Source organism: Adiantum capillus-veneris, chromosome 18 (genome assembly GCF_014529385.1).
Source record: "Adiantum capillus-veneris isolate H3 chromosome 18, ASM1452938v2, whole genome shotgun sequence".
Taxonomy (NCBI): Eukaryota; Viridiplantae; Streptophyta; class Polypodiopsida; order Polypodiales; family Pteridaceae; genus Adiantum; species Adiantum capillus-veneris.
This window is the reverse complement of record NC_140948.1, coordinates 97,010,792-97,038,156: the sequence shown is the minus strand read 5'-3', so window position 1 is coordinate 97,038,156 and position 27,365 is coordinate 97,010,792. Positions and strand designations below refer to the sequence as shown.

Below are 27,365 nucleotides of genomic sequence, written 5' to 3'. Positions count from 1 at the left end.
AGAGAGGTGTGGACCAATCATGAGAGGGGGGGGTATACTCTCCCACACACACACACACATTCTCTCATTGTGTGGATTGCAAAATGCAAGAGCTCCATCTCCTTCTCCAAGTTTGTTGAGAAGTGGAGAGCCTACACCAACACTCTTGGCTATGGAATGCAAATCCAACCAAGAGCCATGCTTCAATGCTTAATCTTGCCATCTTCTTCATTTTCATTACTATGCTATTATGCTATGCTAAGCAAGAAGAGTGATGATAAGTGAGGAACTATTTCTTTCTCGTATGGAATGTTTCTTCTTCCTCTTCCCTACCCTCATTCCCTGCTAGCTCTCTCCACCTTCGAAGGTGTTTGAGGCCTTGGGATTGAGGCTTGGGATAGTTAATGCTTTTTGCAAAGCTTATGTTAAGCTCGTGATGCATGAAGCTTTCCATGTTCATAGCATCACCAAGGTCACAAAGAACACAAAGATTGTATTGTAACAAAGTCTCTCTTGATGGGAGAATCTATAATACAAACGCCTTTTGGAGGGGGGACCGGCTCCAAGTAAATTCGGTCCTCATCTATTATCATGTTCTCTAATATTCTCTCTCCTGCGAAAGTATTGTTCATGCCAAGTTAATGAAGTACTATGTTTATGTTGCTACCATCAATTAAGTTCGCCCTTCAGCTTCTCAAAGTAATCTCACAAAAATGCTCACTCTAATTCTCTTAATTCTGCTATTCTCAAAGTTCATAGGCCATTTGCATTACAGCCTACCTGCTACAAAGAGGCTATTGAAATGGAAGATAGCATGAAGTGGGAGCAAGCAATGCAATTTGAGTATAAATCGATTATGGCAAATGGGAGTTGGAAACTAACACATTTGCTAGAGAGAAAAAAAGATTTGCCTTGCAAACAGGTGTACAAAAAGAAGTATACAACAAAGGATATCGAGCCTAAGTACATGCTAGATTGGTTGATAAGGGTTTCAAGCAAAAGAAAGGCATGGACTTTGATGAAATGTTTTTCCCAGTGGTCACAATGACTACATTGTGTCTCATGCTTGGACTAGTAGCCACTAAGGACATGTAATTGGTCCAGATAGATGTGAAGACAACATTTCTTCATAAGGATCTTGATGAGGATGTCTGCATGAAATAGCAAGAGGGTTTTAAGGTCAAAATTGAGAACCCTAAGAGGGCAAAACTGGCGTGTAGATTGTGAAGACATTGTATGGCCTAAAACAAGGCTCAAGGTAGTGGTGCATGAATTTTGAGAAGTACATGCAATCCCAAGGCTATGAAATGAGCCAGGAAGATCACTGCTGGTATACTCAAAAGTTGATCGCTCGATGATTCACTTATCATCTTGATACTTTATTTCGATGATATGCTCATTGCCAAGAAGTCCAAAGAAGAGATCACCGTATTGAAAAGGTCACCTTGCACCTTGGGGGGTTCACCTCTTTGACATGTAAGTTACCACATGAGTTCAAATGAACGGGTTTTTTTAATGCCAAAATATTAAAAATTTAACTGGATTATATTAACAGAAGGAGTTTTTAAAATTGCTTTTAGAGAAAACCCCGTAAATTTTTGAAGAAAAAGGGGTCATTTTATTACCTTAAGCATATAAATAAGAGGGGGGGGGGGGGGGGGGGGGTGTTAAATACCCTTTGAACACACGTTATATGAATAGTTTCTTAAAGGTGCATCCCCCGAGCTTAGCATACAGCTTGCTATGAAGGATTTGGGAGATTCGAATCACTTTCTTGGTATGTATCAAGAGGAATAGAAAACGTGGAGTTTTCGGATGAAATGTATAACCACAAGGTCTTGCAATGTTTTAATATGCAAGGGGGAAAGCTTCGTTGAGTACCCCAACATAGGCATATGCAAAAGTTAGCAAAAATGATGCTCCCAAGTTTGATATTGAAAAAGAAAAATTGGCAAAGATGCCATATGCTTTACCAGTTGGAAGCCTTATGTATGCCATGGTAGCCATTGGACCGGACATTGCTTTTGCAATCGGAGTGCTTAGTAGATTTATGAAAAATCCTAGTAGAAAGTACTCAGAAGCAACAAAGTACATCTTGAGATATCTAAAAGGTATGACAGACAAGTACTTTTGCTTTGGTAATAGTGATGTATCCATTGTCGGCTACACAACGCGGATCATGAGGCTTGTGTGGATAGTCATTGATCCACGTCTAGCTATGTATTCCTCCTATTTGTTGGAGCAGCCATGTCATGGACATCATGTGTATAGGATTGTCCTTCATCTTCCACCACATAGGCAGAATATGTGGTAGTTTCTGATGCTAGCAAGGAAACTGCGTGGTTGGCCCGCCTAGTGGGAGATCTTGGCATTACTTAGAGTCTAGTGTTGCATTGTGATAATCAAAGTGTGATTGCATTAGCTAAGAACCCCACGTTTCACTTCAAGTCAAAACATATAGAAGTCTATTATCATGCAATACACTATATATTGGCTAGCAAACGTATTGAGCTAGTCAAAGTTCATACGAATGAAAACTCTATAGATGCTCACATGAAGAGCCTACCCTCACACTGGTTTGCACGTGGAGATGATGGGTGTATGGTGAAGCCCTAGGATTGATTCACATTTGTAGAGATGTACATACTTACACATATAGCCACTTGGGCCAAGTTGGCCTTCAAGTGGGAGATTGTTAGGGTGAGGTCAACGAGAGGTCAACTAGCCAGAGACCCATCACATTGACCATACCAACCTTATCTATTTTTTTGGTAATATAGATCAATAAGGATTAGTGAGGGGTGAATGATCATGCCGAGCTCCACCATCATTGTGTGCACTCATCTCCTTCTTCACCTGCACTTTGCATGCACCAAACACGCACTCACACCTCCTCTCCTCTTTTGGCTTTAGCACTATCATTTCCTCCCTAGATCATCTCTAAGAATTTCTTCTTCTAATTTGCTAATATGATTTCCTCTTATCATAAACTCTCTTATTAATCTCTTGCTTTCCCCTTCTCCCTTGATCTGGTATCAAATAGTTAGAATCTATCACTACTTGCTACAATGATACAATAATAGGAATTGGAGATTTTCCATAAAATCTTTTGCTTTCCCCTTCTCCCTTCGACTCATATCATATAGTTAGAAACTATCAATACTTGCTACAATGATACAATATCAAGAATTGGAGATTTTCCATAAAATTTCTTCAATCTAATTCCATGGATAGGTTTATCAATGGACTCATATTATCCATTGACATCAACAATAGTCCCATACATATCTTTCTATCTAAATGCTCCTAAACGAGTTCTAAACCAAAATCTTCAATAATCTTGAAAGAACTAAAGTGTTTGAACTTCAACTTGCATTGATGTTGCTCTAACTTGGAATTATACAACAATGCCTAGTCATTGATTGCAAATGCCTTAAACTGAATATTCGTGTTCACCTAAGGTATCATATCACAGTTTGAAGGCTTATTCTCTCTCACACATAGAACATGTTTCTTAGCAAAGGTGTGAACATCTTGTTGGCTACCACAACCCTGCTTGTAAGATCTTTTTCTCTTGAGAAATTCCCTTGAAGAGGAGGAGCTGGGAGCACAGCGCAAGAGGAAGACGCATCAACACTCACCACCATGGCCACACACACAAGTTGGAGGGGGAGAGCCGACACACACTGTGTGCCCCCTTTTTTTCTTCTCTATCTTATGCACTAAGGCACAATACACATTGTACTTAGTGTTAGTGGCTCACACAAGTGTATAGTTGTACACTTAGGGTTAGTAGCAGTTAGTTATGGGCGGTCAATCACATGGCCATTAAACCTAACATTATCCCACTTGATGGCCAATGTGGGAGACCACAAGAATGGAAGAGAACCACTCTTCACCCAATGCCCATCAACTCACGACAGTGCTGAAACAGATGGCTGGAGAGAGACTTTTAGTGAGTGCATTCGTTGTGTTCTTTTATGTAGGAATCTTCAATAAATCAAGGCTCTTGTTTGCTAGGCATTCACGACTGAAGTGATAACACACATCAATGTGTTTTGTTCTGGAATGAAGCACTGGATTGTTAGCCAAGGCCATTGCACTCAGACTATCACAATGAAGAACATCACGTAGCACAGCATACGACAAAGCAAGGCTTGCTCTTACGCATCCCGCCCTTCTTCACGATGCCATGCTAAATAATCCTTCGCAATGCGGAAATCATCAAACCAGAGGAAATATCTTTTCCACATGCATGGTCCAACCTCACACTTGATGTCAGTGTAAGGTGGAGGAATAGAGGGAGGCAAAAGGCCTTGGGAAATGGGGCCGCTCATGAACCCTTCCTCAGCCCGTACATCCTCTCCCGCGTCCAGTGTCGACTAGAGAAAGAGAGAGAGACATACTACTCCTGCAACTACCTCAATCCTCTACTCTCCAGCACCATGTCCACCTCACTCTACATCGTTCTCTCTGAGTTGTGCATCTGTGAGACTGTGAGCCCACAGGGAGTGCCACAGAGAGACAGCGAGAATGACCACAGTGTTTGGTGGCCAAGATCAGGCAGCACACAAGCATGTTATCACAGGAAGGAAACGTCCATATCTCTCTCTCTCTCTCTCTCTCTCTCTCTCTCTCTCTCTCTCTCTCTCTCTCTCGGGAGAAGAGGGGGGAGATCGACCGCTTAAATTATTCAACACAAGCTCCCAAACATCACCATCAACCTGTCCACCTCTTCTTCCAATTTCCAAGCACACACACTCACACCTAGACTATGACACACACACACACACACACACACACACACACAGTAAACATAGAATTGACATAGACATGCTTTTAAGAGAGTGTAAGAGATGTGTAAGAGATGGAGACTAGATTAGAGAGTACATAGCAAATAACCATAGCATAAGAGAGTAGAGAAGAGAATCTGCAAGAGAAAGGCCTAAATCTAGTCCCAAACTCCAAGGCACCTCTCTTGTGGAGTTGGTATTTAGTATATTATTTTTGAGTTTAAGGTGCCAAAAATTGAGGCCCCTCTTTTTACAACCACTTCACTTTTATAAATGAGTGAAGCTCATTAGTTCTTGCATGACCCATAAGGGGAGTTCCCACTACAACTATTTACAGAGCCATAGTGGCTTATTGAAATGATATTCTAAAATACTGTGCAAATATAAAATGGCCAAGAGTAATTGCCGTTGCCTCTTCATCAACTCCCCGCATTCCACTCTACAAAATCATCATCAACTCAATTAGTAAAATAAATAGACAGCACATAATTACCCATTACGCCAGCTATCCCAATTGCAGCTAACCACTACAACATGAGGGTGCCCAGTCTCGTAACATCCCTCCCACCAGGGATAGCAACTGTCCTCAGTTGCTCAATAGAGAAATCAACTGGACCGTGAGTGATGGAAAGTGTGGAGAAGGTCGGGAAAGTTGCGAAAAAACTTTTCAGGCATCCATTTTCCTCTCTAGGGTGGCCCTTGAAAGTCAAAAGGTAAGGGTTATAAACCATTCCAGTGCGTGTAGTGGTGGTCTCATGGTCAACTAATTTGTCAGGGATGAGTTGCTCTTCTTGGTCTACAAGTGAAGGTGGGTCTTCATAAATGTGGTGTGTAGGTAGGGGTCCTCGGAATGGGCGTAAAAGACTGATGTGAAAGGCATTGTGAATGTGCCAATGTGCCAATGTGCAGGTAGTGCTAAACGGAAAGAAACATCATTAATGACAGCTGAAATTTTGAAAGGTCCATAAAAACGAGGAGCAAGCTTAACAAAGACATTAGTATCAACACTTTTGATCCTTCGTTTTTCGATGTGAAGTAAAACATGATCACCTTCTTTGAATTGGTGTGCCTTGCACTTTAAACAAAGTGTGAGGAGATATAGGAGTACCTGAGGATGGGTTGTCATCGTCATCATAATCACGATCATATCCCTCACCGTAGTTAGCTTCCACTTCATTGTCGTCGGGTGTAGCATCTTCGATGAAGTTAAGAGTAGCTCCGTTGGGGCGGTTGTTGTTGAAGGGTTTTTGACTTGAATTTTTGTTGACTCCATTGGAATGGCCATTGGATTGACCATTGGATTGACCATTTGGACACTTATCTGCATATTGACCATATCGAAAGCATTTAAAACACTTCACCTTTTTGTTACCATTAGAATTTGGAGGAGAATGTTGCTTGAAAGAATTTTGGTTGCCTCGTTGCTGGGTGTTGTTGTTGTTGTTGCTCGTATGAGGTTGAGCAGTTGTAGGAGGGTTGTCGAATCTACGTCTTTTGAAAATAGTACGGCTTTGGTGTTTGTTTCTGTCAAAGTTAGTAGAGAAAGGAGGTCTCTTGTTGCGGTTAGTGTTAGCAGGTTGATCAGTGTGAGAGGAATGTCCACCTTTCTTCTTTTCTGCATTGAGATCCAAATTAATAGCCTTTGACAGAGAATCTTGTTCGAACATATCTACCTCAGCACTAATTTGTAGTGCCAAGCCTGATATGTACTTTCACTTCAATTTCCTACGACTAACATGCTCAATAGCTTGCAATTGAATTAAACAATCCCAAAAACGGTCAATGTAACCCTGTACATCTTCATTTCTACCCTATCAAATTAAATCCCACTGACATCGTGCTTTAGCTTTGTACTGTGTGGACAAAAATTGGGGTAAAAACACTTTTTTAAATGCATGCCAGGTGCGTGGTCTTCTTCCATGTTGTTTGGTGGCGTTCCACCACAATGCAGCGCTGCTAGTGAGATGATTTGATGCACACTTTACCATTTCACACTCGGGAAAGTCTTCATCATGAAAATAGTCATCTAGTTGACTAACCCATGCTAGAACCGTGCTAGCATCTTTAGTGCCATCAAAATCTTTGAAAGTGAAGGCTTTTCTGCTAATTTTGTTTTTCTTGGGTGCCGGTGCAGATTCGGTGCGTGCAGAATGCAATAATTTATCTTCAAGTTCTTGCCTCCGCATGCATTCATATGTGAGTGATTGTTGCAGATTTTGAAGTTGTTCCGCAATCGTGGGTGCCTGAGGAAGGTGTGCCATGATTGCGTGCTTTTTATGTTTTTTCTCTTTTTTAAAAAAAATATTTTTTTAAAAAAAAATTAAATGGTAATGCTTAAAAAGGCTATTTGATGATATTCACAGATGCAATATGCGGAATAAAAGAGAAAAATAAATAACAGAAATGTAATATACTTAGCTGAAAATTTTCAGTGGCGTCCAGTCCGGAATGGCGATGCGCTAGGAAATTGCCAGAAAAGTGGACAGTCCGACGGTGTGTCGCCGAGCAGGTTGAATTTTGTAGCGTCCGGTCTCCCTTACCCCCAAAATAATAATACATTGACAATTTTACGATATGGTCACTGCTTGATTCGTGCCCTATGTCGTGGCGGATAGTCGCTAATTATACGCGGCCTTTGATCGCCTCCTGTTTTGATCTTTGGATGCGTTTTATTCAACAAAAATGTCCATCGTGGATCAAGATTAGTTCAATCAATAGCTTTGAGTGTTTTGCTAGATGCAAGGAATTTTGGATCGTTCAAATCATACTCAATTTCGCCTTGTTCAAATCGACAGCTTTGACTGTTCAATGGCCAATTAATGATAATGTGTGGGTGTCCTCTTGAAGTATCAAGAGTGGTTGAATTTAAAGGGCTTGGAGGGTTTTGCAGTGGGCGGCCGAGTAGAAACAGTGGACGGCCAAAGTTTTAAATCACACCTTTTTTTTTTCAAGGGTGTGTAAAGGCTTATTAAAGCCTTGTATGGAGTGCAGGCAAAAGAGCCGACAGCGCGAGCAGGAGGAGGGCTCAGAACTCCGTGCAGGGTCACCTTCAGTCCGCGAGGAAGAAGCGGCTATTGTCCAGGGGTCCTAGGCGACCATGTTGACAGCTGCTACAAGTGTTTTCGTGCAGGTCGATAGCACGGCTTGGTGGCCCTTCCCACGGCAGAATTTGAATCGTCTACACTGCTAGGCAGCCCTTCCCACTGTAGGTAGTGTCAAAAGTTGTGGATGCACTGTGGTTGACTTGAGGAAGCACAAGGCAAGGGAGAATAGTGGACTTGAGGCTTTCAAGCAAGAGAATTACGGTAGTTCTCCGATGGTTTTGATGGCTCCTTCCATCCTTCCTTCTATCTTCAAGTCTTCGTGGCAAACTTAAAATTTCCTCCTCTCTTCTTCGATCCTTCTTTCTTTCCTTCAATCTTCCTCTCTAATTAAGCTTTCCGATATCGTCCTTCATGACAAAGCAATTGCTCGATTGCAACTAGTTTTCGAAATCAAGAATCTTCCGACTCTCCAAGCTTTTCTGCTTTCTTCTTGCCTTCACAATCCGCAATGATTATGCATTAGAATTGAAGGTGAACACTCGACACACCATATTTTGATCGTTATGAAGCCGAATTGGAAACCAATTGCCGATTAGCCACCAATTAACAATCGAGTTTTCTTCTGCAAATTCAATCAATTATACTTTGAATTTCCACGAGTCCTCGAATCCTTGAATTGCAACGTCGATGAATTGCAATTTGGAGTTTGTCGATTAGAGGAACTCCTTCTTAAGATTGAAATCTGGTGCCGATTTATCCTTGAACTTGAAGCTCTGATACCACTGTTGGGAGAAGAGAGGGGAGATCGACCGCTTAAATTTTTCACAACAAGCTCCCAAACATCACCATCAACCTGTCCACCTCTTCTTCCAATTTCCAAGCACAGACACTCACACCTAAACTATGACGCACACACACACACACACACACACACTCACAGTAAACATAGAATTGACATAGACATGCTTGTAAGAGAGTGTAAGAGATGTGTAAGAGATGGAGACTAGATTAGAGAGTACACAGCAGATAACCATAGCATAAGAGAGTAGAGAAGAGAATCTACAAGAGAAAGGCCTAAATCTATCCCCAAAGTCCATGGCACCTTTCTTGTGGAGTTGGTATTTAATATATTATTTTTGAGTTTAAGGTGCCAAAAATTGAGGCCCCTCTTTTTACAACCACTTAACTTTTGTAAATGAGTGAAGCTCATTAGTTCTTGCATGACCCATAAGGGGAGTTCCCACTACAACTATTTACAGAGCCATAGTGGCTTATTGAAATGAGATTCTAAAATACTGTGCAAATATAAAATGGCCAAGAGTAATTGCCGTCGTCTCTTCATCAACTCCCCGCATTCCACTCTACAAAATCATCATCAACTCAATTAGTAAAATAAATAGACAGCACATAATTAACCATTACACCAGCTATCCCAATTGCAGCTAACCACTACAACAGGAGGGTGCCAGTCTCGTAACTCTCTCTCTCTCTCTCTCTCTCTCTCTCTCTCTCTCTCTCTCTCTCTCTCTCTCTCTCTCTCTCTCTCTCTCTCAAAGAAGGAGCGAGCTCGAATCTGCAGTGCAACACACACCTCAAAATGGAACGCCTCCTGTCAGCACCAGAAAAAAAGTTCTATCTTTCCATACCCCTTCTCCTACACATGGAATCTCCTTCTCTCTCCCTCTCTCTCCTCTCCAGCTGTTGTTCTTGACGCCGCATGGCATTCCCATCTCTCTCTCTCTCTCTCTCTCTCTCTCTCTCTCTCTCTCTCTCTCTCTCTCTCTCTCTCTCTCTCTCTCTCTCTCTCTCTCTCTCTCTCTCTCTCTCTGTCTCCCCCCCCCCCCCCCCCCATGTGGGCCATTATCCGGCCTTTTTCCCCTCCAAGCCACAGGAGGCATCTTCAAATATTCCATCTAATAAACCAGACGCAGGTGGATGCAAGCTTCTGCGGGCATTAGGTCCTCGAGCCCCTTCGCCGTGCTAGTGACAATGCTGCCCCTACTTCTGCTTCGATGCCGATGCAACATAATTCATTTTTTGAAATGGTTAGCACATATCTGGCTATAGCATGTGCTCCTCGCTCCCCCTTCTCATGATGCTTCGCTTCCCTCCCCATCACACCATTTGCTCGCCTTCAGCTGGGGGGGGGGGGGGGGGGGGGAGAGAGAGAGAGAGAGAGAGAGAGAGATAGAGAACGATAAGCTTGGAAGAGAGAGAGAGAGAGAGAGAGAGAGAGAGAACGATAAGCTTGGAAGCAGGGGATTGCGTGGCTGATATCTAGTCCCTTCAATCACTATGGTACGCCGTCAAACACCTCAACCTCCACTTAGTCTGAATGTGGCGTCGCACGCTCCACCATATGCCCCTGGTCTGCTGCTGCAACCCTTCTGCACCGGCGCGGACTGGTTCCAGTAGCAAACCAGTGAGGGTAGGTTCATTTTTTAAAAAAGGGAAAATTACCAAAATACCCTTCTAATTTATCGAGATTCCCAATATACCCCTCAAAATTCCCAAAATACCCCTAGTCCTGAGATGAAATTTCTCTAAAGATAAAAAAATTTGTAGCTTTTCATAAGAAGACTGAATGTCTATCATTACATGATGATAAACTAGAATTTGAGGGCTTTGGGATGAATCATTACATTATTTTTAGACATAATCGCCTTTTTGGCGAGGTAATTTGTGACAAATTACATGCTAACCACTCAAAAACAGTTATCAATTGTCAAAAAAGAATAAAGATTAGAACATCTTGAACAATCCGACCAAAATAGATACAAGGGTATTTTGTGAATTTTTGAAATTTGAGGGGTATTCTTGGAATTTCCACAAATTAGAGGGGTATTTTGGTAATTTTCCCTTTAAAAAATAACATTTGCTAAAATGAGTTGGATTCCGAATAATATATCTTTTGATGTCGTTTGTCTCACTCACACGGTCACACCTACAACTGCTGTGTTTTGCCCATTTGTTGCTTCTTGCCCATAGAATCATGCCAGATAATCACGCCCATGCAATCCGGCTCATGCTAAATATAAGACAAAGGGAGACAGAGATAGTAGAGAGAGAGAGAGAGAGAGAGAGAGAGAGAGAGAGAGAGAGAGAGAGAGAGAGAGAGAGAGAGAGAGAGAGAGAGAGAGAGAGGAAAAGGGAGAAGGGATTGGAGAGTAGCCCATTGGAGGGAAGAGTGGGAGGAGAACCGGCGGCAATGAGTGGTGGTAGTAGGAGCTAGGAGGAGTGGCAGATGGTGGTAGTGAGCTAACACCACCAACCATCGGTGGTGGACTAGGGTGTTGGTGGTCATGGGTGGTAAGGGGTGGCAATGGGAGGTAGTGGTGGTGGGGGGGGGGAAAAGCCTCTCTAAAGCTCGCTCCACTGAGCTCGCTCCATAACCACCCCCAGCTTTCCACCCCCAGCTCTAGGTAGTATCGTTTCTGTCTACTGATCTCACAACAGACTTGTTAGTTAGGGAAGAAATTTTCCTCAAGGAAAGTGGTTCCAAAAGCAAAATGATCAGATAAAGCAACCTTTTGAAGATCCCTGCAAGGCACCTCTTCAAGCTTTATTTTATCCTTAAATTTGCAATTAGGAGGGCTCGAAGAATTAAGAGGCATCTTAGAAGCCAATGTTGCACTAGCTTCCAATGAACTTAAGTGAGACGAGAATTCTTGACTTGACCTTTTGGTAATTAGTGAATTGGAGCTTGAACTTTTGGTAATTAGTAAACAAGAGCTTGTCAATTTTTTTGTCAGCTATTTGAGAGGAGGTATGCCACGTGGAATTGAATTGTATATGTTTCAAGTATGAAGAGATTGCTTGTGTCTCGGGTATTCAATTTTCATACTGGTTCTAAAATCTCATTTTTTGTAGATTGAGTGTTATATTTATGGTAGTGAAAGTAATGTGCATGGCATAATTTTTTCTTTCACCATTGTTGTTATTGTATCAATTTTTGCTTGAATTTGTCTTCGCTCGGTTTTTTTTGCTCGGTAATTAGAAAGCCCCATGAGCTTCACCATGATGTGAGCTAGTCATGGTCTTCCGATGCATCTCCTCTGACAAAAATGCACTAGTAATATCATCGTACTTTAGCGTACCATTAGGAGCAGAGTTACTAACAGTTGTGCAAAAGATATCCCAAGAGGGTGGCAACGAACAAAGAAAAAAGATTGCTTTCATCTTATCATCAATGGTCATGCACTGTGCATGAATCTAGGCAAAAAGAGAATCAAAATCATTGATATGGCTGGCAACACTTGCCAACCGAACTCTTTGGTTTCTCCTCTTTATCATCATGATCTTTGCTTTTATCCTTTGCCTTTTTCTTTGTTATGCTTTCAAGCATAACAATCCTTCTTTATGTGACCAAACTTATCACAATAATGGCATTGAACATTGCGGCGACCACAAGATTTTGATCTACCCTTTGATGCATCTCTATTGCACTCTTTCTTGGACTCACGTTACGAAGAACGGCCCTTACATTGCTTATCATCCCTTTGCACATAATGGGCTTCGCCATGATGCAAGCTAGTCATGGTCTTCCGACGCATCATATCTGACAAAAGTACACTAGTAACATCATCATACTTAAGTGTACCATTAGGAGCAGAGTTACTAATAGTTGTGCAAAAGTTATCCCAAGAGGGTGGCAATGAACAAAGCAAAAAGATTTCTTTCATCTCATCATCAATGGTCATGCGTTGTGCACGAATCTGGGCAAAAAGAGAATCAAAATCATTGATATGGTTGGCAACACTATTTGACTCCTTCATATGAAGGTCGCATCAGGAAAACCTTATTGCTAGCCGTATCCTTTTTGTAAGTGTCGCATAATTTCTGCCATAAAGCATGAGCAATGTCACATTCTAACACTCAAAATTACAGCGACTCACCAAGGTGCAATCTAATCATAGACCTGCATAGCTCATCAAGCTCCTCCCACTGAAACTGAGTCATGTGCATATCTTCAGTTCTAGCCGCATAGGCAATTGGCAAATTTTGCTTCTGTTGGACAAGCACATCATGCATTTGGTTCTTCCAAAGCTGAAAATTAGTACCATCAAACTTCTTTATGTCATAAATTTCACAGTCTTTGCTAGTAGACATGGTGACAAAACTACCAAAAGATTTTGGAAAAATTTTGGCAGAGTTTCCTTTGTATTTGGGACTATGTCAACCAAAATACGAGACAAAATGACCAAGTATGTCACTCACAAAGCATAAAAGAGGGCAATGCCTCTCAAAAGCACACTGTATAGAGACCAACTGAGGCACATAAATTGTCAAATTGACCATAGACCGCCAACTCGGCATCAAAAGCACCTATACCACTCTATACATGTCCTATGGTGAGGCCTCGTAAGGGATGCTCCAGCTACCTGTATCACCGAAGGTATCTCCACATTTGAGAATACCCCAGCAGCTCAATGAAAACCTCACACTATCGACCCTCAACAACGTAGGTTATGTAGCAAAACGTATGCCAAGTCTCAAAAATGGCTATCATCCGGACCAAGTCTCAAAAATGGCCTGGATTGTCGTACTAGCCAAAAGGTGGCTCCATAAAAGCGTACAATGGCAGTATCCACAAAGACGTACAAGTCTATCACGACGCTCAAGTAGGCGCCAAAAGCATGTTCATGCAAAGAAATATCCATCCGGGGAGTCAAACTGCTCTCAAAAGAGCTCAAACACTAGGTGATCGAGCAACGGGAGTATGGCGGGAGCGAGGAGGACAGCAATAGCGGCGGCTTCTTCCTCTCGACGCACGCAAGATTCCCTCAACCGACAGCAGTGCAGGAGGTGAGTGACACACCATCTGTAGTCGTAGAGCTTATATGTGTGTACCGGTTTTGTGCTTGCAACCCTTGTGGCTCGCACACAGTGTTGGCAAAACTCTCTATAGCTGATATTTTTGGCGCCGTTGTCAGGGAACCACTCTGTGCGAAGCTCCAACCGCAGCCTACATGTTGTGTTGAGGTCATTTTTTACATGTTAGAAAGAAACCATTAGTCGAGCCACTCGTTTGGAGCCTACAACTAGTGAAGTAAACAAAGTTGCTGGGGAGGTAGATTTTCTTTTCACTTATCATGTAGACCCTATACTCCCCAACAGTGTCCATGCTGATATCCTACCCCCTGCATTCACTAAAGACCCTACCAAGCCAACAACCTCTAAAGTTCTACTACCCGATGGTAGGAGTCTTGCCAAAGTACAAGAGGTCGAATGATATATGCAAGCAGTTCGGGAAAGGGAAATTGAGAGCCTACGTATAATAGAGCACCGCCAAGCCGTGAAAGCAAAGACCCCTATGAGAACAATCATGCCAGACGAGCGACCAAGTGCTCCCAAATTAGCAGTCACTGAGGGGTCATACCATAGGGAACCATAATGCCTTCACTTCAAGAGGAACCTCCAACACTCTAGGCTTAGAGGGGGTATTTCTCATTGAAAATTGGCAATATGACCTGCAAACAGATACTTTGACCGACCTGTACACGGGCTACACATACCATGTGGGTTGTATAATCCACATCTAGTGCCACAAGTCTAGAGAAATGGCAACGGATGGTATGTGATGTCATCCATGGGGTTGTCCAATCAAAGAGGCAAAGCAAGGGAATTAGAAATCCTTCAATGGGTCCTATGAGATTCTTGGATACGGGAAAGGCGAGACGATTGACCCTATCAATGGAGACTCCCTCAATAAGTCCCATGGATCCTTCATATGTTGTTTTGCCTATATTCTTGATACAGTCTGAGCCCACAAGCAATAGTTTTAAGTTTCCAAATTTAGTTCATCTTTCCCTCAAAGACGCTATGGCTACTAGGCCTATCCTAGTAATGAGCATGGGAAATGTACACCCTGGACCTCATTTGTTAGTAAAACATCGCTGCCTAGTAGCACAGTGCCTACAGCAATACCTATAGGTGTATATCAGTCATATATACTTGTTGGCCCTCATCCCCATGTAGCTCCTACACCCCCAATTGTTTCGACAACTTACGTTCCACAACCACCCTATCCAAGCCCCTATTCTAGTGGAGCCATACCAGCTAGCATTAACATGTCACATCCTATGTCTACTATGCCTAGGGCCACACATATGAACTTTAATGGACCACCACATGGCACAACGTCATACCAAGCTTGGAACCCAAGGATTACCCATATGCCAAACCCAATGCCAACCCCCATTCCACATGTAGTCCCGAGAGCACCTCTTCCCACTATACCTGCTCACTTGGGTGACTTGGCAACATTTGCTCAAGCTATTGGTCGATCTATTGCAGAAAATATGTGTAGCATGCATGACAGAGAGCCTAGAAATAAGGCAGTACAAGTGGCCAAGCTCACACAAAAATTCAATGGAGATGAAGATGTTAGAAAGCATATTGAGGGACAATGTGTACGCTAGGGGGAGGCTATAAGATAGCATGGTTGGGTGGAGACTAGCACACGACATTGGTATCCAAGCTATTGGAAAAGGGGAAAAGTGGGTTGCATGTGCATGCGACACATATCTCCTCTCCCACGATTTGCATGCAACAGGCAGGGAAGACGACGGCCTGCGGCATAGCAAAAGAGAAGACATGCACAACACGAGGGAACAGACAACGAGCACCAAGGTGGGTGACCAAGGCAAACTCAACTGACAACTCTATAGCACGCACGTATTGTATACGACAAGGAAAGATAACATACTTGAGTTGACAAAGAAAGCTAGAAGGAAAGGAAAGCTACAAACTTAAAGGAAGTAGTTTCACCCTTCCTTTTCAATCCTTATAGAAAGACAAGTTTTCTTCCAAAATTCTTTTTTTCTCCAAGAAAGAAGCTTCACAAGTGAACAAAAGTCTTCACAAAAATGACAATTTTTTATGAAGATTCAACGAAGGTGTTCTTACGAAGAACAAGACGTGAAGCGCTACAAATTCCGCAAGGCGAGGATCACATGCAACGCAAAAGTCACCGAGCATAAAAAAACACGACTTCAAGCTTTACAAGGTACAAATTGACGTTTTTCTCTCTCTACATTAGCGTGTATTTACCATGGCCAGTGAGGATATCCCACATACGTACACTTTTGATTTTGAGCACGCACATCAAAATCTAGCAACCATGGACGCTACCGACACTAATATGCATGACGATGATGGTCTAGGAGATCATGGCCTTGTAGATATGGCTGCTTTGAAGACTTTGAAAAAACACCAAAGCGTACTTGAACGCAACCTCTTTGCATTGAATGCAAATGTTACAAACCTTACTGATCTACTTATGACATTTATGAATTCACAGATGGCTCAAGGAGCCCAAGCTCGCACGGTTCAAGGAACCCAAGCTTGCACGGTTCAAGGAGTCCATGTTCACACAACTCAAGGAGTCCATGAGGCAAGTGCTTTAGAAGATGCAGAACGTAGTAATGCATTACTTAAGAATATCACCATTCCTGAGTTTCAGGGTTAAGAGTGTGATCGCAACAAGGATGCGGTCAATACATTCTTACACAAATGGAGTGATATTCATAGGCTGAGACACACCCAAGATATTAAGACAGCTGTGGAAACAAGTTTATCTCTTAAAGGCAAGGCCTAGAAGTGGTGGATGACATTTCCAATAGATGCTCGTCCTCAGTCTTGGGCTGTGTTTCAAGCTTCTTTCTCCAAAGAGTTTTTGGATTCCAATGAAGAAGATAAGAATTGGATAGCATGGGATGCATGCCGCATGTCTGGCCTCTCTCTCACTCAGTATCTTTCTAAGTATCAAGAAATTATATTAAAACTAGAAGGTCTAGATGAATTCCAAAAGATACGGGGTTTCAATAGGGGTCTTGACAAAGACTATTGTCTTCATGTCAAGACCCAACATTCAAAAACTTTGGAAGAAGCCATCGCTCAAGCCCAAACGTATGATGATGACCAAGAGAGGAAGGGAAATGTTCCCTACTCTAAGAATACTTTTGCTAAGAGCAATTTGACTAAGAACTGATGGCGAGGTAGGTCTCCCTCACGTTCCAAGAGGAATAAGAGACAATCTACCTCTCCACACCCTCAAGAGGCTAGAGAAGAAAGAAAGGGGCACACACTGTGTGTCGGCTCTCCCCTCCAACCTGTGTGTGTGGCCATGGTGGTGAGTGTGTGTGCGTCTTCCTCTTTCACTCTGCTCTCGGCTCCTCTCCTTCATTTGGTATCAGAGTTGTTTCATTCCCGAAATCGCTTCCGCGCATGCACTTTCAAGAGTGCAAACAGAGTTATGACTTTGGCATCGGCAAATTCAGCATTCCGAGAGCATTTCCAGTAGGTGTGCTAAGATGTCCGGGGGTTTTACCCCCCTTTCAGAGCCATTCGAGCCATCAAAAACCTCATTCGAGCTACGGTTCAAGAGCTGCATTTTTCAGCCCTCTTTTGGTAGTTTGTGCTACAGAGCTTCCATAGCCATTACAGGTACCATTGTTGAAGTCTCTTCCATCTACGAGAAGCCCACGGCTCATTCGGGAGTGTGTAGCCTCTTTCAGAGTGGCCTCATACACACACATAGAGTGGGAGTTTGACAGCAATGTCTTCTTCGACTATAGGTACATGTACATGTACATATGGCAACTTGGTTAGCTTTCTTTGTGCTTCTCGGCCTTGATTTTGCTTCAACTATGACATCGGCATCGACTCACAGGCTTTAGGCTACTCTCTCTCTCTCTCTCTCTCTCTCTCTCTCTCTCTCTCTCTCTCTCTCTCTCTCTCTCTCTCTCGGTCATAAACAGATAGCCAAGACGAGAAGGCAAAAGCTCCACTTTGTACATTCAAAATAATAAAAAAGAATAGTTTTACAACCTTATCTATGGGTTGGGTCTATCCCTTTCACATACGAGCGCCCACATTCAGCCAATTGGCACTAAACAAGTTTGGTGCATAGTCTAGTGCACCTCTCATCAACGGATCACCAGCCCTAGACTATAGACCTACGGGACCAACAAGCCCGGCCATAACTGGATACAAATAATAATAATAAGGATGACACCCAAAGTTAACATCCTATATCCATACCTCCAAGCCAATTTGGCTCTATCTAAATTGCTTCTATAAGAGGACGTGTTGTTGGCGGTTGTTGAAATTGGACGTCCTTTGGTCGCTTGCGCTTTAAAAATTGTAACTTCACTTCCTCTTGAGCCTGCGCCTGATTAGCTTGAGCTTGCTTCTTCCTTTTTGTTGTGTGGTGTATTTTGTCCAACATTTCCATGGTTAGTGGTAGATGATATTTCTTCAACCTGCACCCACTGATCTAGCTGGATATTTCTTCTCCCTCTAATGTTGCAAGTTTTATAGAATTACTTGATGATATGTCGCTAATCATGAATGGGCCATTTCCTCGCTTTTTTAACTTTTGGAATGTTGTTCTAAGGTGTAGACTAATACATAGTGCAATCAGAATATGATGCACTTATAGAAAATGACAGATGGACCTTATGTGATTTGCCTCCTTGCAAAAAGGCCATTGGTACAAAGTGGGTTTACAAATTGAAACACAAGCCCGATGGTGAAATTGATCGCTATAAGGCTCAACTTGTTGCAAAAGGCTATGCTTAGAAAAAAGGCATGAATTAAAAGAGACTTTTGCTCCCACTTGTCGTATGACTACTGTGCATTGGCAGCTCATTTTGGTTGGGATGTACATCAATCATACATTATTACTACCTTCTTGAATGGTGAGATATTTGAGGAAGTTTATGTAACACAGCCTCGTGATTTTGTCAAGAGAGGACAAAAGGATAAAGTGTGCAAATGTAAAAAAGCTTTGTACGGGTTGAAGCAGTCTCCTCATGCTTGGTATGAGAAAGCTGACACTCATTTGGTCAAACAAGGCTTTCATAACAATTCAACAGAAAGCACTTTGTATGTAAAGCGTGAGGGAGATGTACTTCTCGTCGTTGTTCTATATGTGGATGATTTGCTTATCATTGGTCCGAATGAGGCAAATATTGTTGAATTTAAGGTTGATTTGAATGCTACTTTCAAGATGAAAGATTTGGGACTGTTGCATCATTACTTGGGCATACAATTTAAGCAATGTGATGGTGGTGTTGCCTTGTGTTATACAAGTTACATAGAGACATTGCTATGTAAGTTTGGACATGAGGATTGCAAGCCTATTGCCACTCCCATGGAAATAGGTTTGAGATTGAGTCTTCATGATGCTGGTGATCCTATTGATGTCACTCTTTACCAAACTATTGTTGGATGCCTTATTTATGCCATGCAACATAAGGCCAAATATTCAGTTTGCAGTCTCACAGGTCAACAGATTTATGCATAGCCTAGGGTGTAAGCATTGGTAGATTGTCAAGCGGATTTGTTGCTACTTGAGTGGCACTTTACATCTTGGGTTTTTTTATCCCGAGGGGGGATAATTGCCGCCAGATTTACATGCTTTCTTGGACTCAAATTGGGCTGGTTGCTTTGGCACACGAGTGTCCACAAGTGGTTTTTGTTTCATGCTCGACAGTTCATGCATGTCATGGTTGAGCAAGAAGCAACCTACTGTGGCCACTTCCGGTTGTGAGGCTGAGTAAAGGGCAGTCTTCACAGCTACGGTTGAGTGTGTATGGCTCATACATCTTATGGTTGATTTGGGTGTTGGACAAGACACTGCCAACATCATCTACACTGACAATCAAAGCGCATTGGCAGTTGCAAGGAACCCAATTTTTCATGCTCGCACAAAGCACATTGAGGTGCATTACCACTTTGTCAGGGAGAGAGTCTCAGCAGGAGAGATCAACTTGGCTTATGTGCCAACATAGGACAACCTCGCATATCTTTTCACAAAGGCATTGTCTCGTGAGAAGTTTGAAGCTTTCCACAAAGCTTTGGGCTTACTCCTCTTTGTGGATTGATCATTTCCTCAGGGCATGGCACTTCCTATGTGCCAGCTCTTATTCACTGCATCACTCCCAAGGGAGGATTTGTTACCATATACATGTGGTAGTGATGTGTGTGAATACACTTAGGACCGCCGGGGCATTTTTTCCCTCACTAGGAGGTTTTTTCCTGTGCATTGTATACACGCACATCACTCTAGGGCTATCTTATCTTTCCATTTCACACTAAGTAATACACTCTCTCTTGTGTGCCTTGAGCTTCCTTCCTCTTCTCCAGGTTGTGTGTGTTTCGGCCTGTGGCCATGGCTTTTCCACTTATGGAATGGGCTTCATCACCTGTGACTTGGTGTCAGTGGTATTAGCCACTACCCTTTTGTCCAATGGTGTTTCACTTTCAAGTTTCATTTGATCAATCATCTTGTCCCCTTTGTGCTCAATTTCCCTGTTTTTTGGTGGATTAAGACTTCCGATTTAGGGATGTTTAGTTTCTTTGGCTCCATTAGAGTTTGAGTTGTCTTTATGAACCATTTGCACATTTCTAATCTCTGTTTTTCAACCTCAAGATGAAAATATTTCAACCATCTTTGTTCCAAGGTCCGATTGGTCTTCAATCTAGCCTTGTAAGCTTGTAATAGAGCCTCTAAAGGTTCTAGCACTTTTTCCACTAAGACTGAACCACCCGATGATATTTTGGAAGACACCACTCCTCTTATTTCTTCCTTATTTTCCCTCTCGTGTTTAAGTTGCTCTCTTTTTTGTTGCAGCTTTGTCTCCAAGGCAGTTTTCTCTTTTAGCCTCTTTGCTTTTATTTTATCTCTTTAGGGCAGTTAGCCCAAAGACTATTTTTTGAAAGCTCAAAGAAGAGCTATGCCACGTTAGCAAAAAGACACAAATGATTGCGACTTTAGATCGTGACTTTTCTCTCCCCCACTTTCTCACTCTTTCTTTGCATCCGACGTCAGTTTCTTCTGCTGATAACGCTTTCTAACTTCGCAGGTGGATCGTCAGATGAGCATCTCCATGTACAAGTTACAAATACCTCTGTCGTAAAGCCATTGTGTCCTACTCACAGATTCAATTTCTACCTTTCTCCTTCAAACACCTTCTTTCTGAATTTCAACTACATCAAAAGTGTCCTCTTCTATCCTCTTCTAGCCAATGCTGATTATATGCAAGAAGAAGGGCGTTCTTGTTGCGACATCCAAACCTTGAAATATGGATTGGCCAAGGTTCTCGTGGACTTCTATCCTGTTGCTGGACGCTTTCGCCATAAGAATGACGGCGGTGGTGACAAATGCATCAACATTGTTATTGACTACAATGATGCCGGAGTCGAGTTCAGAGAAGCTTTTGCAGATTATGATTTTTCCGAGCTACACGAGGAGAAGTTTTCCATCCATGACCTCTACAGTGACTTGATTGCACCGACTCCTTTCAACCCATTTGAAGAGGCCTTTCTTTCTATCCAGGTAAACTCAATTCATCTCGGCATGTACCATGGGCAATCTTAGCCTGCTGTATGTCTACATACATGATGCAGAATAATGTTATTCTTCTCTGTTACATACATTTTACATGTAAGATGGGCAATGCTACCTTGTAGTTTGTGTTTATGTATAGATGAATCTCATCTGGTCGAGTTGCCTTATTTCTTCACCAATTTTGTCAGGTTACCACATTCAGAGATGGCTGTGGAATCGCCATTGGTGCAACTGCCAGTCATGCTGTTTTCGATGGTTCCTCTTATTCATATTTTTTAAGGTCTTGGGGCCAATGTTGTAAAGGTCTGGGCGTGTCACTACCTCCATTCCATGTGCGCACGGTGCTTGATCCAAAATGCTGGCTGGATACGTCAAAGCTTGGGAAAGATCTAGCTCTTGAACCAAGAGCTGCTATGGAAATCCCTAATATAAAGCATCCTTCGACGAAGGGTCGACGAAGGGTCATTGCAGAGTTTTGCATTTTGATAGTGCTGTAGTTCAGCAGCCAAGAGGAAAGCAATCTAAGAATCAGGAAATCCTTCAATAAGATCCTACCAAGCCGTGCTTGCGTCAGCATGGAAGAGATTGGTGGAAGCATATGAAGTGTCGTCAGAACAGACGGTAATGAAAAGATTTGATTGTGCTTCCAAGGGCTATATATATACAATTGTGATCTCCTTCTTGCACATTCGCTAACCAAGTTGTGTTGGTGCATTAACAGGTTTGTCTCTATCTAAAGGCAGACTTAAGGCAGCGGGTTGAGGCCCGCATTGACACCTGCGTATTTTGGCAATGCATTGGATGTGGTGAATGTCCGAGCAACGGTGGCGAATTTGAGGGAAGAGAGTGTGGGCGTAGTCGCAGCGAGGATAAGGAAGGCAGTAGATGTACTCGATGATGCAAGTACAATTCTCTCTCTCTCTCTCTTAAATGGCTTGCGATGGAATAACCACTCTGCACAGGCCACACAAACTGGTTGTGATAGCAGTAAACTGTTCGTGAGCAACTCCACGCACATCGAGGCAATGCATTTCAGATCAGGTCGTCAGTTTTTTATGCATCATTTGTAGGCAGCCAGTGGTAAGAACAGCAGTAGCAGGTCAATTTTTGACCTGCACAGGCAGTAGCTTGTCAGTTTCAGGTTTGCACGTGTGTACAACAGCAGGCGACATCTTGCAGCTCATTCATTGCTTCGGCAGCAGTCATTTTTTGACTAAGGAGAGTCATCTTCAGCAGTCGGTGACTGTGTGGGAGCAAGGACATTAGATAAATTTTATTTAGCACACTGTACACTGTTGAATACATCATTTTTCTTCAGATTTGGGTGCTTTGACTGAGCATAAGGCACAGATACAGGTGAAGCCTTTTCTTTTCCGAGAAAAAGATCCTTCCATTAGTTAATTAAACTGCCCATATGGCTACAAACATTTTGGCTGGATCTTGGTTGTTGACGCGGTATTTTGGTGATTTTGACTTTTTCAAGGCTACTCTTCTTGTGCCCCATAATTACATGGGTCCGAAACACATTACAGAGAATCGGTTGATTGAACAACTTGGAAGGCATCATTTCAAATTTCCATGTGTCTTAGTGCGGTCTTCTAGCATAGTAATCCCGGAAATGGTAGATAAGAATGGTTTTATTTCAGCGATGAGTTTTCGCTTACGTTTCACATGCATTACTATCGGCTGCTGAAGTGGATGGTTCCGCTCCCAATGCTGGGGATGTTCTTTGCTCTGCTATGGCTTCATCCTAAAGAAGGCATTACTTCTCTTCCGTCATTCTCAAGGGATCGATTACGATTGGTCCTTTTCCTTATCAGCCTATGCAGATAAAATAAAGTGGAAGTAAAGAGCCTGCTTGATATCCCCTTGCCTCCCCAACTTCAAGCATTGGATGCGTTTGAGGGCATGATGGGATGCCTTCACTTAAGCCTTTGTCTCTGACAAGGATTCTTTGATAAGGCAGCAAGCATCCAGGATTTTGACAATGTCTTCCATGTGTTGCTGTGTCCCTTTGTTGGCGTAATGCAGTGGCAATAGAGTGATGGGGTTTGATGTGTGTGTAGGCAAGATAACCTGTCAAACAGACTCATGGGTGAAGATCACTACCTCCAAGGCCTTGCACATCCAGTCCAAGCTCATCAGATCATGTGATGAAGAGCGATTTCCATGAGTAAGTTTCTTAAGTTGCTCTTCAAGATGTGCCTCCAATGCGAGAGAAAGACTTTTGGCAATGTCTTCCATGTGTTGTTGTGTCCCTTTGTTGGCACAATGCAGTGGTGATGGAGTGATGGGGCTTGATGTGTGTGTAGAGATGAAAATCTATCGAACGGACTTATGGGTGAAGATCACTACATCCAAGGCCTTGCACATCCAGTACAAACTCATCAGCTCATGTGATGAAGAGTTATTTCCATGAGTTGGTTTCTTAAGCTACTCTGCAAGATGTGCCTCCAATGCAAGAGAAGGAGATGGTGTGTTGGACAAGACACGGGACCTTGACGAGTGTGGAGTTGTCAGATTTTTGGAAATCGCCGCAATTGAGTGTGAGTTAATTAGTATGTCTGGCTTACATATGATTAGTTGATTAGATGTACAAATGTTGTGTTCCGTCGCTAAAGTATGTCTTCAACGGAGCATTTAACTAATCCGACTAAATGTAGCCTCCCATTAATATACTAACACGGGACAAGACTCTGGGTTAATTAATTAGGCCATTAATCCTTGAGGTTATCATGATCCGTACAAGGCTGCCCATCATGAGGGAGTATATGGTGTGCCGCAATTCCTTGACCAATTTTCCGTGCTTCTTTAGAGCTCTGAACTGCCATTTGACAAAAGAGTCATGGTAAGGATTCATGTCTGTGGTGATGAATGATCGATGCCAATCAACATAGGCACCAAGAAACTTGAGATCTCCAATGGCATTGTCAGGAAAGTAAGTCAGCCAATATGCTGGGTGAGTGAACCTTGGAATCTCATCTTCCAAGATGCCGAGAGATGACATAATCCTCCATTGATAGGCCTCACCACCAAATTTTGCCTCTGCTTTAGATTTTTGGCTTTTGTACTCTTTCTCTTACTTGATATGGGAAAATAATTACCAACATGAGTATTCGCCGCCTCGGCTTCTATGTGCGAGGCTTCCTTTTGCTACTTCTGTGCATGGGGGCCATGCTACATTTGGCTATTGATCTGCTAAATGTATAGTTTCTTGATCGACGAGAAACTGAGGAGGATTACCAAACTGCTCAATCTCACGCTTCAGCTTGTCTGCACAAGCCTTGATGGGCATGCCGTTGTTGTGGAATCCAAAAGGATTCATAACATTGCAACCGCACAATTAGTAATTAATAAGCAGAGGCAAACATGAGCTTGGAAAAAGAGAAGGCATGGTCGATATGGGGGCATCATACATCGTCTTAGATCCTCCACACATACATCATCTCAGATCCTCCACACAGGCATAAGAGCATAACAAATTGCGATAAGAGCACTTTGAATAAAGTAGAAGAAATTGAATGTCAGGTCAAGAGAAAGAGTGAGAAAGTGGGAGAAAGAAAAGTCACCTATGCTTGCACCTTGAAGGCATGTGGCCCTACACAAGATCTTCACATGGGTGAGAGAACTCATGATGAGATTTCTAGCCAAGGGGTGTTGGAAACACATGTGCCAAATGTGGTGCCCTTGTGAAACAACTTGATGAGGTCTTTGTACAAAATATTGTGTTTAGGAACCAAGGATATGCCCAACATGGTTGTGGCAAGAAAGCTTTGTGGTGTTTTCATCGGATGCGAAGGAAGGGCCTCTCTACAGATACAATCACCTATGTTTGCAACTTCAAGGCATGTGCCCTTGTGTTGCTCAACATGGTGTGGCAAGGAAGGTTCTCTAAACCAAAAAAAAAAAGCCAAGTGTGGTGCCACTATCAAAGTACAGAAAGTTGTGTTGATGAGCTTTCTGTCCAAAATTGCGTCTCTTGGAACATGTTCATTGCAGATTATGTACAACATAGTTGTTGCAAAGAAGCTCCACGATGTTTTAATCAAATGCGAAGGGAACAACTTTCTCCAAATGCAATCACCTATGCTTGCACCTTGAAAGGTTTGTGGCCTTACATAGACCTTCACATGGGTGATAAAATTCATGATGAGATTGCTACTCAGGGGTTGTTGGCAAAACATGTTGTGTTTGGCAATGCCTTGGTCTATATGGATGCCAAAGGAGGTGGCAGATGCAATCACCTATGCTTTCACCTTGAAGGCATGTTTCCTTATGCTACAGAGTATGGTGTGGCAAGGAAGCTCAATGAAGCGGATGCAAATGCCAAATGTGGTTCCTTGTTCAAAGCACAAGAAGTTGATTAACTTTCTGTCCAAAATGTCATCTCTTGGAACACGTTCGTGGAAGGATATTCCTAACATGGCTATGGCAAGAAAGCTCTTGGATGTTTTAAGCGGGCTCAAAAGGAAGGCCTTATACAAGACCTGACATGGGTGAGTAAATTCAAGATGAGATGCTAGTCGGGGGACTATTGGAGAATGATGTTGTGTTTTCCAATGCATTATTGATATGTATGACAAATATGGTGCCCAATGGGACTTGGGGAAAGGGCCCCATGATTGGATTGCAGGTACAATGACAATGCAATACAAAGAGACCAGGATGTATGAGGAAGTGGAAGCAAAAGGGACACTAAGCATGATCAGCCAAAGCAGCGCTAAGCCAGGCGAATTAGAGCTGCTTGCTGGTTTTCTGAAGCCGGATGTGGGTTCACGTAGGTCATGCCACATAGGACAGCGGAGTATGCTACTAATGCAGCCATAGATGGCCGATGGGTCCCCCCTTGACAATAGGAGCATGCATACATGTAATGGACAACATAGGGTTGAGCAAATCTCGTTCAAAACTGCCAGTCTGCACACACAAGGCACTGTGGCAGGATCTATTTATGGTTCGCTTGTTGTTTTAGCGTCCAAAGACTTACCTTTTGTACGCTTGGCTGCTCTAATACCGTGGGTGATTTTCACAAGCTTTCTAAGACAGAGCAACCTTTGGTGCAATGTCGGCCTTTACTGGTGGTGGTGTGGTCATACTGGCCAGGACCAACAAAGATTCAAGTGATGAGTCCTTTACAATAACTGGATTGTAGAAGCATTCATGGGCATGGCTAGCTTCATTGTAGTTGAGCTGCTTGTTATGCCTCGCAGGGCTGCACGGGTAGTCAGAATTGAGATGATTTCAGATGAAAAGCCATGTGACTGCCGTGTTGTTGATGTTTTCAGAGTTGCAGTGTGCGAAGTGTTGCGCCTTAGTAGTGGTTGGCTTGTGAAGGTACGACAAAAGCCATTAAGGTGCTCACTTGCCTGCATGCAAGAGTTGGTAAAGGAAGCAACAAAAGAGCCATCGTTTTGGTACTCAGCTTTCCCTTCACGAAGCTGTTAGAAATACAGGGCCAAATGGTGGATTTGTTGCATTTCAATGTATGCGCATTTGAGACGATTGTGGAAGCTCTTAGAAATGCAGACATGGGCACTCAAGAGGTGATCATCAGATTTCAGCCATATTTCTACTGTTGTTTTCCCTATTCTCAGCCCACCAAGGGCTCTGACATTGATTCCCCATCCTCCCTACACCTTGTACACTGTTTTGGAATCTGTCGGGAGCGTACGAGCACGCTGAAAATCATTGGACAGCAGCGTTTTCATCACCTTGCAGTTGCATTTTTGGGTAAACAACAACCTCTTGGCTTGTGTTTTTCCCAGAGGATGAAGTTACCTCTTGCCAGGACACCATCTCATGGTAGTCCGTACGGTCTCTTAGTGACTGTTGTACACAGTAACTTCGACATCGGCTTGATCATCTATGGGCGTAGAGTCCTTGGGAGATCCATTTATTCCAACCATCATTCGGCGGTTGCGCACTCCAGAGGAGCTGGCAACTTATGGTTTGCTATGGACACACCTATGCCCTCATCAAAGGAGTTCACATAAGATATAGCCATGCTCATGGCATATGGGATTCCTACATTCCCAGAGAAAACACCTCCATCTTGGGTGGACAGACACTTACCCTTTACTTTGTGCATGCTTTGTATTGGGTCTACACAAAACTCATGCACCATGTTATTTGAATAAATCCATGAGCTTTATCTACATGGACTTAGGGAGCTGCATTTTTGGACAACTATAT

General features: G+C 42.8%; 1 pseudogene; it reads left to right on the top strand.

Moving 5' to 3' along the window:
* LOC147436061 (omega-hydroxypalmitate O-feruloyl transferase-like) overlaps positions 1–25,664 on the top strand; it is a 91,928-nt pseudogene extending 66,264 nt beyond the window's left edge.
* Positions 25,665–27,365: the final 1,701 nt, after the last annotated feature.